Source organism: Pantherophis guttatus, chromosome 1, assembly GCF_059756535.1.
Source record: "Pantherophis guttatus breed Tessera chromosome 1, ASM5975653v1, whole genome shotgun sequence".
In the NCBI taxonomy this organism is placed as follows: Eukaryota; Metazoa; Chordata; class Lepidosauria; order Squamata; family Colubridae; genus Pantherophis; species Pantherophis guttatus.
In genome coordinates this window covers 215,518,065-215,536,911 of record NC_142063.1, presented here as the reverse complement: position 1 = coordinate 215,536,911, position 18,847 = coordinate 215,518,065, and the positions used below count along the sequence as shown (strand labels likewise).

The following is an 18,847-nucleotide window of genomic DNA, read 5'->3' as shown; positions in this document are numbered from 1 at the left end:
GCTTTTTTTTGGGGGGGGGGGATTGAAACTTTGAACGATCACTAAGCAATAGGTCATAAATCAAAGACTACCTGTAAATATTGTGCTGTCAAGTACAAAGAATCAGGACATTTGTAAGGTTGCAGCAAAGGTTTATTCAAGCCTATATATAAGAATCTGGTCAACTAAAGTTCAACAGTTAATTGGTGCTAGATAAAGACAACAGAATTCAAGAGGAGCTGGACCTGGATCTTTTGCAGCAATACCAGGATTCTAAACTGATGATGCATTTAATTCCACCATCACCCTCCACTCTTCCTGCTCTTCTCCTACATGTGTAGTCCAGTGGTGTGTTGCTCCCGATTTGGTGCGGGTCTTGCGAACTGGTAGTAACGGCAGCGGGATGCTCCGTCCACCTGCCTGGACGTCATCATGAACAATCTGTGCATGTGCAGAAGCACACGCGCACACGTTCCTGTTACGAATCAGTAGCAGAGGTAAGTAGAACCCATCCCTGGTGTAGTCTCATCCATTCATTTTTTTTTTTTAATTTGATTTATATGCCGCCCTTCTCCGGAGACTCAGGGCGGCTTACAATGCGTTAAGCAATAGCCTTCATTCTTTTGTATGTTTTATACAAAGTCAGCTTATTGCCCCCACAAACTGGGTCCTCATTTCACCTACCTTAGAAAGGATGGAAGGCTGAGTCAACCTTGAGCCTTGGAGAGATTCGAACCAGCAGAAATTGCAGGCAGCTGTGTTAATTACAGGGTGCACTAAACCCCTGTACTATCAAGGCTCTTGTCCATATTAAGGACAAGGCTTCTTGTCCATATTAAGACTTGAATGGAAGTCATATTCTTAATTGGTATATATTATTCCCTTAATTTGGATTGAAGGCACTTCAGCTTTTTATGAGTTTGGTCCAGTGCTTCATGAAACACAATAGGCCAAGGTGGCACAGTGGTTAGAGTGCAGTACTGCAGCTACTTCAGCTGACTGCTAGTTCAGCAGATCAGCGGATCAAATCTCACCGGTTCAAGGTTGACTCAGCCTTCCATCTTTCCAAGGTGGGTAAAATGAGGACCCGGATTGTTAGGGGGCAATATGCTATTTAGTATACTGTCTTTGGTGTAAGCCACCCAGAGTCCTTGGAGAGTGGGCGGCATAGAAATATGACTAACAAACAAACAAACAAACAAACAAACAAACAAACAAATAAATAAATAAATAAATAGGCAGCTTTATTTCTTGAAGAAGTGCTCAACATTCTAGAAGCAAAAAGTTGTCCACGGTGAAGTGATGGGAATATAAACATCCATGTTGTGATGCAAGATGTTTCTCTAAATTCTTGATTGCATCCCAACTCAAATTTTCTTCTCTCCCTCTCAGCATTTGCCTCACTCAAGAACCTAGGAAAGATTTGAGAATGACATAACAAGACTCCGTCCACTGAGAACCTGATGCTGCCTTAAAAATCTATATTTCTTTGCATTGCTAGCAGTTGAATCTACTAAAAGCTGGTGTGGGGAGGGAGAACATATGAGCATCTTTCGGTGCCTGAAATTTCTGACCACGGAAGACTTTTTGCTTTTATGTCACCATCATAAGCTGTTTCACTTGACTGCACCTGTGAAATGTGTGGATTGTGGCTTCCAAGTTCTTTGTCATAGTTTCTTTTGTCACTACATCTGCTGGTACAAATTGGAAAACATTTGTTGTTGTTATTGTCATTCCGGAAAACGCATTATTATTTTTCCCCTTTTGAACTTGCCATATTGAAGCGAGTTTATGTGTATGATTTCTCCTTATCCCTCTTGAGTGAAACAATTTTCTGCGTTAAGTACTTAGGTCACAGATGCTTTGAGAGAAAGAAAATCCACTTGTAGTTATTTGCTACTTGCCTGATAGGTGGAGGCAATAATGTTAAGTACGAAACAGCCTGGAAATGTTAGGGTTGTTGCCAGGTAAGAAAACATGTTATGAAAGCAATTGAAAGGCTTTTAAAAGTTCTTTTTAATAATAAAACATACATTACATCACTAAATTTGGACCCAATGTTGTCTTTTTTAAAATTATTATTCCAGAAATGCAAAGTGCATGTATACAGATAGTCCTTGACTTAGCAGTTTATTTAGCATTCTTGTCCTACCCTCAGGTGCTTTGGAGAATAGCTTGACTCCCTCTGCTTTGTGGCATCCCCTGAGATATTGGAACACTGCTATCATGTCACCCTTGGTCTGCAGCGATTCACTTAACAACTCATGGCAAGAAAGATTGTAAAATGGAGCAAAAGTCACTTAACGTATGCCTCACTTAGCAACAGAAATTTTGTGGGCTCAATTGTGATCGTAAGTTGAAGGCTACCTTTATTTAGAAAATGTAGCTGTGATTTTTCAATCAGTGGTTCAGGAATGGTGTGTGGTCTGAACTTGTGTTACAAAGCCTCTTCTATAACTACTACGCAAAATATCAGGACAGTGGGTTAATATTAAACGAGATTTCTCCAAATATAAGTCAAAGGAGAAAAGTATTATTATTGCTTGTTGCAAAAGAAGATACATATTTAAGTTAAACATTATAAATGGCACAATAGTGAAACTGGGGACTCTTCCAAAACACAAAAAATTCCATTCCCCATATCCTAAAAGTTGTTTAAAACTCAACTGATCCATCTGAATATCAGGATATTACAGAACACTAGTGTGCAACCAATACTCTGCTGTTCATCTACATTCAAAGAGTAACAGTTTCATGCATGTATGCCTTTAAGAAGAAAAAGGACTATTACCATGTGAGAAAGTTGCCCAGCTGTTCCTCCCTTGCTTGGTTTAGAGGTCCCTTCAGCTACATTTATGAAATCCTGACCCCACCTACCACAGAAAGGAGTTGAGAGATGGCAACAACTCCCACCAATGGGATCATGCCTGCTCCCAAACAGCACAAAGTCCCTAGTGCTGCCTTGGAAAATTGGCTTCAGTTTATTTATTTACTTTATTTAGAGACTGCCCATCTCACTCACAGAGCGACTCAGTTCAGTTCCTCCAGGGCTGCAACTGAGTGAAATGTAGATTGGCTTAACTCTTCCCCAAGGAGAAGGAGAAGAGATCAAAAGTGGATCTCCAATAGGACAAATAGCGCATATGTCAGGGCCTACATACAGATAGTCCTCGATTTATGACCACAACTGAGCCCCGAATTTATGTTGCCAAGTGAGAAATTTGCTAAGTGAGTTTTATCCCATTTTATGACTTTTCTTGCCACATTTGTTAAAATAATCCCTGCAGTTGTTAAATTAATAACACGTTGTTAAGTGAATCTGGCTTTCCCATTGACTTTGCTTCCTAGAAGGTCGCAAAAGATAATCACATGATCCCGGGACACTGCAACCGTCATAAATAGGAATCAGTTGCCAAGCATCTGAATGTAAATCATATGACCAAGGAGATATTACAACAGTCCTAAGTGTGAAAAATGGCCATAAGTCACTTTTTTCAGTGACTTCAAACAATCACTAAACAAACTGTTGTAAGTCGAGGACTACCTGTATGGATAGTTTTGCAGCCCATAGAAAGTGCAGTTATTTCTCATCTTTGCCAGAAAAGTAATTTGAGAAAATTAGAATGCCGAGGGACAAATTAGGTAAAGAAAATGGTAGGGAGTATATTGTGCATGCCATACGTGAGACAAACATCCATTATCAAGATAAAATTAAATAGATAGATTAAATGTGTCAGGAAAAGTGCTGGCGGTTATGGTAAACTATAGCAGTTGGAGAAGGTCCAAGAGCAAGTGAGAGCTTTCACTGTTTCTCCATCCATCCATCCATCCATCCATCCATCCATCCATCCATCCATCGATTTAAGTTCATCAACTGCCTTTCTACCTTCATTCAATTTGAAGTGTCATACATAGTAATTCTGGTGGTTGCTATTCAAGTACTGAAAATTAATTTTGTCGGTTATTCACTGTCGTGTCTTTTATCTTTTATTGGCATTTCCAATGGACTGCAGAAGAATACAAGATAGCACCTCATACTCAACTGGTCTGCCAGTCTGCAAAATTAATGAGGCCTCAAGAGCTCATTGCCTTTAAAGGCCTGGCCTTCTGCCAAGCTACTTTCACCTCCACCATTGCTGAGGGCCCCTCATTCCTTTAACATGTACTGCTAATCTCCTTCACAATATGTCATCCTTACAGATTGTAAGTGAATTTTAAAGACAGTTTTAATGGTTGTTCATGAAATAACAGAAGAATAGGATTTTAGTATTGCTTGTATTTTTAGGTTTGGCAGTTTAAGAACAGTAGCATGCCAAATGCCATAGACTGCTTGATACATCAATCTGTCCAAGGTACATGTAACATAACGTCTACGGAGGTAAGAAATAATGGACCCAGCTTTTCAAATAGCACGTTTTCTTTTTTTAAATGAACAAATTCAAGAGGTTAACCTGATTCTTCATCAAAGAGTTTGCCCCTGTGATAAATCAACCCAGCCCAATGAAGTAAAAAAGTAAAAGCTGGCAGGTTTACAAATGCCACCTTTTTGGTCCTCATAAAATCCAACCCACAAATCACAACATTGAACTAGATAAAAAAAAGGGGGGGAGGGAAGGAAGGGAGAGATAGGGAGAAAGAGAGAGAGAATGTTAAATCTTGCTTGCTGACAAAAACTTCCGCAGTCCATTTTGCTTCCAAGCACTTATAAAATGGCATATAAGATTACAACTGGCTAAAGCAACAGCCACATTGATTCTCTGCTGAGCGGGCTTCATCCTCAGCTCCTGCTTTCAGGGATAATTTTAATAAGTGGCTTACATGTTGCCAGGTTACTGTTAGAGATAAAGTAGCATTAAGTTTCTGTGCTTAGTAGCAATAGGGGCACACGCATAACATCTGCCTGCACTAAATTCTGAAAATTGAGGATTAACACATATGCTTACTTGGGGTAACTTTCCCAGTCCATCCTGCACATAACCCTTCCATTAGAGACCCCTTTTCTTATCAGAAATATTATTTCTATATTAGATTTAATATAGTTGGAAAAGGAAGAAACAAGTTAGAACTTCATTGGAACTTCAGCTACATCTATATATTGCATGGCAGGGAAGAGTACTTTAACCACAAATATTGGAAAAATATTTAGTCCAGCTTTTCCCAGCTTCATTGAAAGAAGACTGATGGCCAGATCGATATGTCATCTAGTTATCAATATGTGTCTGGAAAGAAAAGTTTATTTGAACACAAGCATAACATCTTATACTCTAAAGGATAAGGCAACCAGACACAGAGAACAAGGCATCTTCCTGACTTCTATTCTCATTCTTACAGAATTATGGCAATGACAAGATGCACTTGACAACTGTAAAATGGCTTCCACCAAACATACATGTTTGCTACCTATTATTTTCCAGAACTGTTGACAGGTTTGATGTGGCGTGGAAAGATTGAACATATTCCCATTTCCAAGGCAACAGGGATAACGCTCCAAGTTATGATAGGTTCATGACAATGCAACATGATAAGACAGGGACTCAGCTATTAGAGTTTTTTTTAATCCCTTCATCTTGCTGATGTAGAAGTCAGTATTTCTGGTGGCAGTGGGGAATCTTCCTCACTTTCTCACCCCATTTAGTCCAACCATAGTTGGCATCAGCAATTAGTAGTAACATAAAAGCTCACACTAAGTATCTTTCCCTTGTGCTCTTTGGAATTCGCCATCTTACCTTAAATAGTTGGTAGAAGTTGCAGGAATAGCAGGGAGGGGGGAGAGAAGAGGAGGGAGGGAGGTGGAGAGAGAGAGAGAGAGAGAGAGAGGGAGGGAGAGAGGGAGGGAGGGAGGGAATTCATGTCTGCATATTATTGAGCATCCATCTGGAAAACATTAAGGGAAGGCATGTTCCAAGATACTCAAAACATATGGAAGAGCAGAGTCTAGGTTTATTCTGATTAAGCTGGTACCACTCCTTTCAAATTCAGTACTAATATAGCCTTCCAGATATCCACAACACTTAATAAACTTCTTTTATTTCAAACCTAAATATCCATTTCTTAGTGTATATGCCTTATATTGCCTTTATTTATGTATGTAATCTCTCTTGCAAGGGAGGAACCCTCTGTTTTGAGGATTTCCCAGATCTATGTTGGGAAGGTACGCTCACTATAAAATAATCCTGTGTTGGGATGCTTATATCCAGAAGTATTAACTACAGATTGCTAGTCAGAAAGTTTCATGACTAAACAGAATTCCATCTCAGCAGGGTATCTGTAATACATATTTCTCCATCATTCAGAGAAATGTATCTTCCTGACACACCATTTTTTTTTCCAGGGCAAGAATTTTGGATTCTTATACTCTTACACACTGAAGTATCGGAGTATAAATGATAGGAAACACCTAATATACTCTGAACCACTGTCAGTCAGATTGAACAGGGCTGAAGTGGAAGAACAAATAGTTGGATATAATATAATGCAGCTGCTTCTGCATCTCACATATTTGCACATGTGAGTAATATATGCCTTATATATTCTACTCCGGGTGCTCATGCAATACATTGCCTTCAGTTGCTAAACTATCATCTTTTCTATCCTAACCCAGGGAATAAGATACTTTTAATACATTGGCAAGCTACCAAAATAAGAATGCCTTTCACTTGATCTATTATCCTTGCCAGTTATATCTATGTTGAAATAAAGACTGCACTGATGTGGTCAGTCTTCAAATAACTACTTTGATGTTCATTAAAATGTGGCCTGGAGTAAGAAAAACCATTTTTGGAGGCAGAGTATAAAAAAGCCATCAAGCTAAAAGAACATGCAAAGACTTTTTGTTTCAGATAGCTAGCCAGATTTCCAACGTTCCCTTTTTAATCAACATTTTAATTTTAAAAATAAGACTTGTGATTGAGAATTAAAATGAGGTGGAAATAAATTACATACATCATTTACTCATTAAACTACCTTCTCAGCCGGCAAGCTGCTTATAATAGTACTCAGCAAATTCAGAACAAATATTTCCAGGAATGTTCCCAAGAAGACGATACTGTATTCCTGAAGGCTAGCATTATTTTCCTCCCCTATTGGAAGTAGATGACAGAGACCAAGCAATAGTTTGCTCGAAGCCGCTAAAGTAAATCCAGGATTGGAAAAAAGTAGAGCGCTAGGAAGTAGCACATTCTTACATAAATGAAGGAATAGATTTTTCCCAATCTGATGTCCTCCCAGTGCTGGGAATCGGAATCAGCGTATCTAGACAGCACCAGGTTAAAGAAACAGACCACAGAGTCCCCTAACTCTTAAATGTGCTTAGCTCTGCATTTTTTTGAATAGCAAGGGTTGGCCTACTAATGTAAAACAGAAATAATATTTACAATCCTCTTTTTCTCTCATCCAAAAGATTCTGCAATCTCCTGGACAATTTATACCATCTGTTCCATTTCTGAGTTGCTGAAGGAGGCAGGGGCGGCTGTGTGGCTTTCTCCTTGGCTCCGCCATCGACTTGGTGCTTACAAAAGCCGATTGCAGGCAAGGAATTGATAGCAGCAGCCATTGTGTGCCACATCCTACTCCTGTTTACAACCCGAAGGGCTTGTGAAGTATTCTAGGAAAACTCCTGCTGGACAAATTTTCTCCAATTATTATTTTTTTTGTTCCTTCCTTTTATCAGTTCATAGAAACATACACAGACACCCCCACCCTCACCCCTTTAAAAGCCTCTTTAAGGTGGTACAATTGAGAGATTCTGATTATACCATTTAGTTGCCAAGGAAACAGGCTTGTGGATATCCAGGTTTATTCCTTCATTACTGGAAAATACCATTTTGTCTTGATATTCCTCCTATGCTCTTCGTGAATGTGCCGCTAAAGAGATAGAATAAAGTAGCTTTTTTTTTTAAAAAAAAAAAAACACTCTCAATAATAAGAACCTGATGCACAGACAGAAAACCAAGGCTTTGTAATTAATGAATGTTAGAGCGTTAAAACTACAGGCAGTCTTCGCCGTCTTAAAAAAATCATATAATTAATATATACATTTTAAGCACAATTTAGCTATTTTAGAGATGACATTTAGAGCCATTTAAGTTTGATTGTCCCAGATGAAGTTGTCTTCAGATTATTTTCCCAGAAAGCCATTGAGTTCAACATAAGAGAAAGCAAGAGAATGCAGACCATTTCAACTTCACCATTTTTTCAACTCATTGCATGGATCTAACTTAATGTACCACTAAAACCCACAACTCTATTTCAGACAGAACCAGAGAAATAGATTAGGTTTTTGACCTTTTTTCAAAAAAAAAATTAGAGACACATACAGTCACACTACATCACAGCAACCTTTTCAACTTTTAAGTCTGTTTCAAAACCATTTGCCATCCACATCAAAGCTTCTGGATGCTTTAAAGGACTGCATGATTCTTGGTTGCTCTTTCCTTGAGAGAAATCAAAGCATGTTGGAGGGCAGCTGAGACAATAAATTTGCATTACTCATATTATTTGTACAGAATTGAACATGAGGAAGAAACCTCTGTAGAACTATTAAGTTAAATTCTAGAACTGAAATCTTTTCATAAAATGTTCAAACATCTAAGGCCCAGGAGGAAGATCTATGATGAGAATCAATTCTTTTTCTTTTTCTTTTTTTTACGTATACCTGTGAAAAAAAACACCATTTGATAGGAACTTACATTGAGTAAACTGGTCATTTATGAAGTACCATGCTTTGTTTTCTGAAAACTTTTCAGGAAATTAAAAATAAGGAACATTGGCTGCTTTTTCCCCCCCTTTATTTTTAAAAGGCCTTTTGAATGTGATGGTGTTAAGCAGGCCCAGTTCACAATTTCACATGCTTGTGATTAATCTCATGACTTGAACCCAGAATAATGGAATGATCATCCTTCTCCCACCTGCTCTCCAACTTCTGTTCAGGAAGGTCTTTGTCTTCCAGTAAGGCTTGAAATATGTCAGTCAAGGATATAAAAGAAGGAAGCAAACATCCTTTTATAGCCAATCTTAATATATATATATATAACATTCATCATTGTACAAGTCCTGCTTTTTCTATTTAAGATACTTTTATTTCAGGGAGTATTGGACCGGCAAAGCTGAGTTTTAGCAGTTTGATCTTTCACATTTCATCTGCTTTTATTTATGATATCTGACTCTTTACTGCTTTACATCAGGGTAGAAATCCAGCAGGTTCTGACAGGTTCTGGAGAACCGGTAGCGGAAATTTTGAGTAGTTCAGAGAACCAGCAAATGCCACTTCTGGCTGGCCCCAGAGTGGGGTGGGAATGGGGATTTTGCAGTATCCTTCCCCCAGAAGTGGGGAGGGAACGGAGATTTTGCAGTATCCTTCCCCTGCCATGCCCACCAAGCCACAACACACCACACCACGCCCACCAAGCCACGCCCACAGAACCGGTAGTAGAAAAAAATGGATTTCACCACTGGTTTACATGGGTTTTACATGGTTGCTAATGTTAAAGATTTTGCACTTTTAAAATTGTCACAGGCTTCTTGGCCACTGTTGCTGCAGAGGAAAGAAGGATAACACAAGTAAATAAATGATGGCATGGGTGTTTCTTCTGATGGAATGATTATTCTCTTGAATAATGAAATCAGACAGAAGAAGAGAGTCTGGAATAACTATTTAAAAGAATGGATACATCTGAAATTAGCACTGAAACTAGATGGAGCATATATGTTTGTGCGTGTGTGTGTCTGTGTGTGTATGACCATCCATATAAATGATCTTTGAAGATACTGCATTTGCAATAAACTCAAAGTTACATGGAAATAAAATAATATTCAATGGCATCATAGGACTCTTCAGTAGGACGAACAGTCTCTACCTGTTCAACTAGGTCAAATAGGATGGCCCTGCTGCAGATCCTGTCAGCCAAAGAATGTCAGCTGATGGGACTAGAAGGTGAGCTTTTTCTGCAGCAGCCCCTGCTCTGTGGAATACCCTCCCTTTGGAGATTAGAATGGCCCCAACTTTGTTAGCCTTCTGTAAAGCTCTAAAAATCTGGCTATGCTCTCGTGCCTTGGGTGCTACATGTGCCAAGAGGTCTACCTCCTGGGTCTATTGCTAACAGACCAAATATTTTGCTTTCATATGGACTTCAAATTAGATGTTTTAATGTTTTTACTATTTTAATGCTTTTTACTGTTTTTATCATTTTAAAACATTTTAATTGTAATATATGTTTTGAATTGTGAGCCGCCCAGAGTCGTTTGCTAAAATGCACAGCAATAGAAATCAAATAAACAAACCAACAAACCAACAAACCGTGTAAACTGTCATGAAGAGAAGAGAAATCAAAGTAAGACAAAATTTCAGAGACGTGTCCGAAGAGACAAGAAATGATATCACAGTAACATCTGTAAATAATCAACGATGGAAACTAAACAGAAAATCACAGAAAGTCTTCCAAAAGATCTCCCAACTCAGAAGGAGGTTCCAACTTTGCACTGGTATACTAAAGGACACCAAAGGATAAATAAAAAATTCTGTACAGTAAAGAGATCAACATCCAAAATACCTTAGAAATTCCTTGCTTCTAAGAACCGTTAGTAGCAGAAAATGAAGTTAGATCAGCACTCTAGTTTTTACCAAGTTAGAAGCTACAGAAATTGATGGAATCTCTCTACAAATATGACAAACAACAAAACAGTCTGTAAAGATCCTAACCAAACTATGCCAGCAAACAACACAGAATGGAATGGAAGAGATCACTCTACATATCAATACTAAAGAAGCACTTAACAGAATGCTTAAACTATCCTATAATAATCCTTAATTTCACCTGCTAGCAAAATAAATGCTTAAGAGCATCCAATGCAGATAAGATCTTTACATAGAAAAGGAGTTGCCAGATGCTCAAAATAAGGCAAAGGCAAAGAAACAACAGACATTATTGCTGATTTTTTTTAAAAAAAAACCCAAAGAATACCAAAAAAAAGTCAACCTGTGCATTATTGGTTAGAAAAGGGCATTCCATTGTGACAACTGTGGATTGTCCTTAAGAAAATGAGAATTTCAGCATATCTCATTGTTGTCCTATGAAATCTATACATAGGACAAGAAACCACAATCTGGACATAGCATGGGGAAACAGACTGGCCCGATGACTGCAAGTCATGAGACAAATTTATACACTATATTCTCCATCTATTTATTTATTTATGCAGAACACTTATCGAGAAAGTTGAATTGGAAGAAGATGAGTGCAATTTTAAGACTGAGGAGAAAAGAGCAATATCCTGCGCTATGTTGATGAAACTTCTTTGAGGGCTGAAAATGCAAATGATCCACAAGCTCTGGTAATGAAATTTTTTAAAAAAACCCACAGTAAATAAATGGAGCTAAGATTAAATATAAAGAAGACCAAATTAACAATAACAGGTATAACAAGCAGCCTTGGAATTGACAATGAAGATATTGAAATGGTAGCTAGATCTTGCCTTTTAGAATTGACTATCCACAATAAAGGAATCAGAACTCAAGAAATCACTGCAAACTGGCACAAACAACAGCCTTAATCAAGGAACCACCAAGAACACTCCCACAAATACTGACAGGGCATTCCATCTTTACCTAAACAGAAAGCAAACCCCACTCCCTTCTAGCATGATGATACTACCTAGTTGGGTAATGAAACATCTGTAAGAAAACATCCAAGCTCAGAGAGTTCCAAAGACTCCACAAACTAGCATTTGGCATGGAAGCCACAAGGACCTTGGAAAAGATTTTCATATGCTTGGATGTGTCTATATCTACACAGATCAAAACTGTGCAATCAATGCTTTTCCCTGTGACCTTCTACAGAAATGAGAGTTGGACTTGAAGGACTAGGATGGAAAGAGTGTTGATATTTTTTTTAATTTTGGCATTGGACAGACTTCTGAGAATAGAATTGGTAACCAAGAAAATAAATGAAGAAATCATAGAAAAAAATCAATCCAAACTTCTCACTTGTGACATAAATGACCAGGCTCAAATTATCCTACTTCATTATCTGAAGACTTAGCTCTCTGGAGAAGGCTCTAATGCTGGGGAAGATGGAAGAAAAGAGAATAATTAGTAGCAAGCTGGATGGAATTGATTATAGTGGCAGGGACATTAGAAAACCTGAAGCAGCAGGTTGGGGATACAGACTGGTAAATGTATTGATGTGGCCCCCTAAGCCACATGAAATTTATAATTTCATTTTTTTTTTTTTGAAATTATACATAGCTGGTGACTTGTAGCCAAAATAAAATTCTTTCTCCTGGGAATCAAGGACGTTCTCACCAGGTGTTGGGGAAGTGTGGACTGAAACCAACTGGAGTTGGGGATGCGATTGGATTGGACTGTGTAATGGACATGTGGATTGGGGGAAAGAACTTTGACTTTTAATTTGAATGGGGAAAACCGCGGGACCTTCAGAGACAGGTTTTCACCAGATGTGCCAATATGACATGCCTAATAAATCTGTACTTTGAGGAACACCTAGGCCTCAGAGGTTTGATTGCATTGGGTCTGTTACTTGGAACCCTGACACACCAATTCATACAATCAAATAAGCATTTTTTACAATAACTAAATAAATAAAACTAAATTGAGAACATGACTGAGAATCATTTATACCAAATAGCTTTTTGGCAACTATACATTACATGTTTCCTGTTTACTATAATAATTGTGGCTGCTTTATGACTTGCGGACTTCCACTCCCAGAATTCCTCAGCTAGCATGGCTGTCTAAGGAATTCTGAGAATTGAAGTCCACAAGTGTTAAAGTTGCCTAATTTAGAGACCTCTGCTGTAAATGACCTGTAATCAGTCCCTCCCCCCCACCTACCCTCAACCCCCAATGTGAATATATGAGAACTAAGGAAGGTAGACAAACTGATTTGGCCTATGTCTAGCTCAGGGCGTTAAGAGGGCATCAAGAGGAGGAACTGTTCCCCTCCCGATGTAGCTGAAGAACAATTCACATTTTTTGCATTCTAACATATTTCTAGAAAACTCACATTCTTTCCCTCTGTTTTCTTTTACTAAAAGTGATCCTTGCAGCTTACAGCTTAAGAATGCTAAATTTTAAAACAATACTATTTTAGAGGAGGAAAAAGCAATATTTGCACCATGTCAAGTACTACTGTAAATAGGGGAAAACTTTAAAAAAAAAAAAACTTTACTTTTTCTGCCCTTGCCATTCAATAATCCATCACAATTACTTAAAGCCAAAGAGTTATCTAAACATCAACCCTTCAATCATTAAGTTTTGAGTAGCATTAACAAGGTCTGGATGGGGGGCAGGGAGCATGCTTCCCAAAAGTTTTAGAATAGTAAGCAACCATTGTTTGAATAAACGGCTTTTTGAGACAGGACTTGGCTTGTCCCTCAACATCCCTTGATATTAATACAGATCTCAGAATAATAACAGCTGAAATTAAAGCTCCAGTTTTTAAAGCTATGTTAAGCGCATAGGAACATTTCATTCTTCTGTCCCTTGAAACAAAGCATTTAAAAGCACTTTGCTGATTGCCACTGATAATAATTCCTTCTTTGAAGCCAAGGGAAGCGATTAATTCTACCTCTAATTTTCTTCTTTTATTCATTGGGCCCTCCAGCTGATTTAAATATAAGACAGGAAAATCAACATCACTGGAAGAATCTAAACCTCCAGCAGCTTTCCCAAAGGGTTTGTTAGTCGACATTCTTTTAAAAGGTAACAATACTGTTAAGAGATGAAGAATTGACAAGTTGTACTATTGCTGATGAAATTAATCTTTTCCGTGCTATGATGTGAATGCACACATGTGTATTGAAGGATTATACCCTTATCTTCAAGCAACAAATCAGCCCAGTATCCACTGGGCATTCTGTGCTACCTTGCCAGTTCCTAAACCCTAAGTTTACCCTGGTTGACCTGGAAGCATGAGACTTGCAATCCAACACTTGGATTGGAGAAGGCTCAATGAGTCACTAAAAAAAATGGTAGCATATTGATTCCTTGAAGAGCAGTTGGCCATGCAGAGGTGAAATACTAGTTGGAAGTCTTTCCTCACTCTTCACTACAAGGTTAGAGAACCCATCCCTTTGTTCAATCCCTGTGTCCTGGGTTGAAGTACCACAAGTGAAGCAGGATGATTTCATGACAGTTTGTTATGGAATGATTACATCACAGTTTTCACTCCTTGCTCACAAAATGTTGAGGTTGGCAAAAGAGAAGGATTGTCTTTTCCTTCCTTGATGAAAACTATGGAAATCAGGGCAAAGCAGAAGTGCCATTCATTGAGGTTAACCAGATTTTCAAAACGTCTTAAGCATCTGTATATGGGATGGTCTTGGTATTGAGGTAATGAACAGAAATCAATCGGGGAGAAGTTGCAAATCTTCAGGTCTGCTTCTTTGCCTTTGGAAGATGGAAGGACCTAGTGCCCTTGTATTCTGCAGAACAAGTGAAACAAGGAACTGCAATTCCATGCAATTAGAAAGCTGAAGATTAAATTTATGAAATTTATCCCTCTAGACCACAGCTGTCAAGCTCATGGTGTCACGTTGCCATCACATGATGTTTCGTGATGTTTTTCCTCTTCACAGAGCTGGGGTGGGCGGGGCATGCATGTGACACATCCGAATGCATCACGTGAGCCACCAGTTTGACAGCCTTGCTCTAGATTGCCAACACTGTGCTCCAATCTGTAGGAGAGGAGTCTCCATCTTCTTTTGTAAAATTCTGTTTCTTTCCCCCAAAGAAAATATAAAGATAGTAGCTTTCCTCAATGGAGCTCCAAGGCAACACAAAACCCATTACAGGAGATGGGGCATGTTGACTCGGAATGATGAATGTTAAAAATCCAACACTTTTGGAAGGTGAAATTAGTGGCTCATAGAAAAAGTACAACTTGTTTTATCCTTGCATAAGCCACAGAGTAAACTGATCCTGGCTTCATTTATATCTGCCATATCTCTATGATGTTGCTTTCAACTCAACCACATCCCATGAGTGAAAGGGTCCTCCTTAACCAAACTTTATAACTCTCTTTAAACCCACACTATCCATGGGCAGCCTTCAAGTGTTTGAAATTATATTGTTGGGAAACAGGCAGGGGAATGGCCTCAAACATGGAATTAGCCTTGAGTCCTTGTGAAGCCGCAAGAGATCCAGGACTGACCTCCCCCTCCAAGTTCGATAGAGCCTTATCTGTCTGTTCCCAGGCTGAGGCTGGCAGTCTGGGGGGAGATTCCTGTGTAATAGGCAGAATGTAATAAAGTGGCAAACTTGAATTCTACACAGAGTACAGAACAACAGAGTCAGAAGGGACTTTGGAGGTCTTCTTGTCCAACCCACTCATCAAGCAGGACACCCTGTACCATTCCAGACAAAATGTTGTCCAAACTCTTCTTAAAAACCTCCAGTGATGAAGCACCCACAACTTCCGGAAGGAAGCCGTTCTCACCATCAAGAAATTTCTCCTTAGTTCTAGTTTGGATCTCTCCTTAATAAGTTTCCATCAGTGGTGAAATCCACTTACCTTTGCTACCAGTTTGGGTGTGCTCCTGTGTGGGAGCGCCTCTTCTGCACATGCGCAGAACCTTCTGCACATGTGCAGATGGTTAAAAAATGGGACGTAATGACGCCTTGGTGAGTGGGCGGAGTCTCCTGCCAACGGCGCTACTGGTTCGGCGAGCTGGATAGAACCAGGGGGATTTCAGCACTGGTTTCCATCCATTACTTCTTGTCCTTTCCTCAGGTGCTTTGAAAAATAAGTCGACCCCCTCTTCTCTGTGACAGTCCCTCACATATTGAAAGACAGATATCATATCACTTTTCATTTTTACTGTTCATTAGACTAGACATACCTAGTTCACTTAAGTGATCATTGTACGACTTAGCCTCCAGACCCCTACTCATCTTTGCTGCTCTTCTCTGCACTCTATTTAAAGGCTCAATATCATTTTTGTATTGTGATGACCAAAACTGGAGTCAGTATTCCAAGTGTGGTCTCACCAAGGCAGTATAAAGCAGTGGTGAAATCCAATTTTTTTTACTACCAGTTCAGTGGGTGTGGCTTGGTGAATGTGGCAGGGGAAGGATATTGCAAAATCCCCATTCCCTCCCCACTCCTGGGGGAAGGATATTGTAAAATCCCCATTCCCTCCCCACTCTGGGGCCAGCCAGAGGTGGTATTTGCTGGTTCTCTGAACTGCTCAAAATTTCCGCTACCAGTTCTCCAGAACCTGTCAGAACCTGCTGGATTTCACCCCTGGTATAAAGCATAACAAAGCAGACATGTGTGGGTCTGGTTGCTTGTGCCTGACAGATATTGGGCTTTATTGCCCATCATCTTGTAGAGAAATCAGGTGACTTCAGTGAATAGGAATAGAAACAGAGCAAGGATTAGCACTGGGTGCAGCCAATCTCATAGCGTACAGTACAGGGTGGGTTTTTTTTGTTGTTGATTCAAAGGTGAGTGGAAGTCTTTCCCAACAGCTGGGAAAGGCCTCAAGAGAAGCTGAACTCAGATGCCTACCTAGGCTGACCCCCTCCCCCAATCATCACCACACAAAGAGGGTTTCTGAATCAACAATCCCCAGAGAGCAATAATTCAAAAATGAAAGAAAAAAAAATTACTGGTGTAATCATAGAGTTTTTTGATCAGTCAATGAATAGTTAATGGGTTTGTTTCCTGGTTTATGAGCCTTGAAATGGGTTTCAATTAGTTTAGCTGTGCAGAGGGAAAAGGAGGGGGGAAGCTTGGTTCTTATAAGCTTTGTTTTATCTTATTTCTGAAGGAGAATTCTTTTCTGAAATATTTTTTTTTCTTACGGTGTGATTTAAAACAGGAAATTGGCTGAAACTGAGTGACTACAGTACTTACATTGTTAAGTTATGGACATCTGAGGGGATCTTCATTACTGAAAGATCATGAAATTCAGCTTGAACAACAGATACCACATATCTGGGAGTAAGTGTCATGGTTAGAGTTTAACAAGCTTTATGATATCCGTACTCTTTTACGTCAAATAGTTTTCACAGAGATAATGAGAAAAAAAAGCAGGGGAATCAAGATCTCAGATCCATTGATTTATAGATGAGATTTGTTCATGAACTTCTGTTCTCATGTAAAATGAGGACATGGTCATGTGCAACTTTATTCCCTCTTTGGAAAGTCACAAGGAACAACCCCATCACTGCATTTCTGCTTTGTTATAATTAGAAGCGGCTTGAACCCTATTAACACAATACTTTGTAATTTGAACATACTAGTCTTTAGACAATTATGGTTATGCATGCCTTTCCTTCATTCCCCGTTTCCTAGGAGATTATTAAAACATGAATAATAATAATGTGCCATGTATTCCAGACATCTAAAGATACATACCAGATCCACTGAGAGGAATAAATCACATTTTTGCAAGCATTTTCCGGCAGCCTATCATTCTGTCGTTGCCAGCATATCTGTCACAGCCACAGCCTTCCATTAGAATTTTGTCGGCCTGGAAACTCCAGCTGACACCTTCAGAAATACAGCTGACACTCTGCATATGCTAATCATCCCTGGGAATGGAAAAACAAAGCCATTGTATTTGACACATAGAGGGTTGCAAGAGCTTCAGTAGACAACCAATTGCTCTGACCAGCCTTGAACCAGAGAAGCTTGCCAGGAATTCTCCTGCATGCATTCTGTGAAGTCACAAGAGGGTTGTCATTCTTTCTGTTGTAGGCATCTTCACAGCATCTTGCTGAGGCATGATTGTTGTATGGGTTGAACTGTGAGAACTGGGCAAGTGGTTGGATACAGAAAGACCTCAGTTCCAATAAGTACCCTTATTATTATCTGCCCCACCCTTAGGCAAGAAAAATTACCGGTGGATATTGTAATCAGGAAAACAGCTTGTAGGGAAAGGATTAAGCCCCCCCCTTTCTCTTAGAGTAAACTAAGACTGAAAACTGTCACCTGAAAGTTCTCATCATGTCATCATGGGAGTACAAAGAACAACTTAGTCAACTTTAGTTTTATTCAAGACTATAACCGAGTCAAAAAATATTTCATGATAAAAAAGAATGCCTACAAATCTAGTTATTTCTTGGACCGATAGTCCAAAGCAGATGCTTATTTTATTTGCCCCAAAATGAGTTTGCCCATATTTTATCAATACAATACAATACAATAACTCTGTAAACTGGCGGCCCATGGGCCAGATGCGTCATGCACAGGCCACGCCCACCCCAGCTCCACAAATGGGAAAAACATTGCAAAAGTCACGTGATGGCAACATCATGCAGCGAGTGTGACACCCATGTTGTAAGGTAAGTGGACTTATTTTACACAGTAATCTTTACCTTCTGTGTGGGGATCTGAATCCAAATCCTAAATAGTCTAAAGCCAACAGTAGGAATAGATGCTGATAAAACAAGTTAAGACTTCTATGAAATCTGGAATTCTGGCTGTCTGAATTTCTAGATTATATAAACATCTACATGTCCAAAATTCCATTTCCACAAGATGTATTTAGGGTTAGTTAGGTTTAGGACAGGGCAATTGATGTTCCATTACTTCCCATTAATTCCATTAATCTTTATATTTACAGATGCTTTATATGCTGAGCACGTTGCTGTAATGAGATGACTTTTGAGAAGGCTGGTGGATGTCAAAGCCCAATTTCTGGCCTCTACAATACTAGGATTCAAAAAGTTTAAGAATACTAAGAATAAATGGAGTTACACATCTATAACCAAGATTATTTATGGAATCTGCAGAATCTTTGTGACATCTTTTCAAACAATCTGCTGACTTGTTGAACCACAGAATATAGGCTTTCATTAGCAATTCAAAATGTAGAAGGAAAACAGTTAATGCAAACAGACATA

General features: G+C 39.1%; 1 long non-coding RNA gene across 2 annotated transcripts; it reads right to left on the bottom strand.

Annotated features, from left to right (window-relative positions):
- Positions 1 to 1,204: 1,204 nt before the first annotated feature.
- Positions 1,205 to 17,545, bottom strand: LOC132711072 (uncharacterized). Of its 2 annotated transcripts, none has more exons than XR_009621849.2 (2): positions 17,358 to 17,545; positions 1,205 to 7,842 (listed from the first exon to the last, which is right to left on the bottom strand). It is a non-coding gene; the product is annotated as an uncharacterized LOC132711072 (long non-coding RNA). The 2 variants fall into 2 exon arrangements; XR_009621850.2 differs by lacking the exon at positions 17,358 to 17,545 and adding an exon at positions 8,886 to 8,974.
- Between the last annotated feature and the right edge of the window lie 1,302 nt (positions 17,546 to 18,847).